General features: G+C 40.3%; 1 long non-coding RNA gene across 1 annotated transcript; it reads left to right on the top strand.

Moving 5' to 3' along the window:
• Positions 1-296: 296 nt before the first annotated feature.
• Positions 297-1664, top strand: LOC140215977 (uncharacterized). The gene is made up of 2 exons (XR_011892606.1): positions 297-1220; positions 1289-1664. It is a non-coding gene; the product is annotated as an uncharacterized lncRNA (long non-coding RNA).
• The last annotated feature ends 340 nt before the right edge of the window (positions 1665-2004 follow it).

Raw genomic sequence — 2004 nt, 5'->3', positions numbered from 1 at the left:
TTTTTGTTGACCATACTCGCAGGTAAAATAAGTAGATCATGTGGACAGCTCCAGCTCATATTCCTTAAATCAAGTGTGTACAACGGGTATACGCAAAAATATTTTTTTTTTTCTCGCGCGCCAATTATTTTGTTGTATAAGCAAGAGAACCCACCACGTTAGTGTAACGTATCGTGTACATCACACTAATATGTGCTTTAATTTACCAAGTGAGATGAGTTACTTTTAGGACTCATTCAGTCATATCACACTGCAAGCTGCATTCATCAATCTTCAATTGAATTTTGCAAATGTTTAATGAAACATGTTTCCATTTTATGCAGATATGCAGTGGCAAGCCCTTCCATGTGTTCAAAGGTAAAATTTAAGCTCTAAATTAAAGAAGACATTTCTAGTCAGAGACAAGCAAAAATGGTGAATGCAGAGTATCAGAAGCCGAAGGTACAGAAATTATGAGAAGTGTCGAATGATTTTATGGAAAGACTTGTATTTGAAAATGCAAGACTATTTAGTGGAGGTCAAGCAAGTCAATATAGGTAGAATACTCTGCAAAATTATGCGAGTGAGGGGATGTCAAACAATTAATGGGCCAGGAAATGCATTGTTTTTCTGCAAAACAAAAGCTGATTGCCATTACATGTCACTTTAGCATGATGAGACTGCTGCTTGATAAAATCAGAAATAAACCAAAAAACAAGACGCAAAAATAAAAAACATTTTAATGATGCTCTCTCCACACTGGGATAAATAAAAACAAACACCACATCTAATGTGGACATATCAGATGCCTTGTGAAACACTAAAGGAAAAATTCAGTTTTGAGCTATGGCACTTGCCGCATAGATGTGGGGGGCATTGCGCTAATAGTGATAGTTACCACTGCATTTAGAAATTGAAAGCATTCACGCAGACAAGGATGATTCTACCACTTCAGATGCCTCCACCAAGTGTTACAATGCTGCACGCAGCCATACTAAGGATCTCGCAGCAATACCTGCAGGTAAAAAGCAGAAGCAGTCAAAGTGCTGGTGTGTACTAGACACTATGTTTGAAAACTTTTAGGCAAGAAGAGTGCAAGAAGCAGACATAACAACTGAATTTATTTCAATAATTCCTTATTTGAATGGTCTTTTCTTTTTGCTTAGACAATGCCTACGCCTAGCCACAGCAGCTCCCTCATACAGACTCTGCAAGCCAAGAGGCCGTGGAGGCAAATGCAGGTGAGAGGCAAGAAACAACAGCACTGGTATCGACATTCATCTAATTTCTTTCTATTTCTTTCGTTTAGGCAGCCAGCACACCACGAACAGTCACCTTGACCGCAGGTGTGTCACCCTAGTCGCCAAGGAAACATTTGAGGGAAAGCGACAGGCAATGTGAACAGCCACTTCTCCATGTAAACAATACTCTTTTTCTCGGATGACTCCTACGCCTCGCCACGCCAGCACACTTATGCACAAAGATGCCGCGGAGGCACGTGCAGGTCAGAGGCAAGAAGCAGTGGCACTGGTGTCGACATTCACCCAATTTCTTTTTCTTACGCTGAGGCAGCCAGCACACCTCGAACAGCCACCTTGACTGCGGGTGTGTCAGTAGATTCCTGTTGTACATATGCTCATAATGAACTTCAGTAAACTTGAACTAGATATTAACTTGAAGACAAATGGGACATTGATGCATTGTTTTTTTTGAACATTTATTGTACACATACAATATATGTTATACTTTGCAGTGCTACAGAGCGTATTTTGAAGCTTCCCCCTATATTTTGCACCTTTAATTGCGTATGTGTTGTGTGGCCCTCAATGCAGTTCATGTTGTAGCAGCTGCTTTGTCTGTGTATCGCACATTGGCTTAAGCTCGTGATATCCACATACTTCTCTCACATATACAAAATAAAGTTCTACGTAGTCCTAATGACAGTTACTGACAAGTTGACAACTTGAACTGGTCAATCCGTCCATAGCCTCCTCTATTTTTCAAAAATAAAGGAGGCTATGATCC

Source organism: Dermacentor andersoni, chromosome 2 (assembly GCF_023375885.2).
Source record: "Dermacentor andersoni chromosome 2, qqDerAnde1_hic_scaffold, whole genome shotgun sequence".
Classification (NCBI taxonomy): Eukaryota; Metazoa; Arthropoda; class Arachnida; order Ixodida; family Ixodidae; genus Dermacentor; species Dermacentor andersoni.
This window is presented reverse-complemented; position numbering and strand designations above follow the sequence as displayed.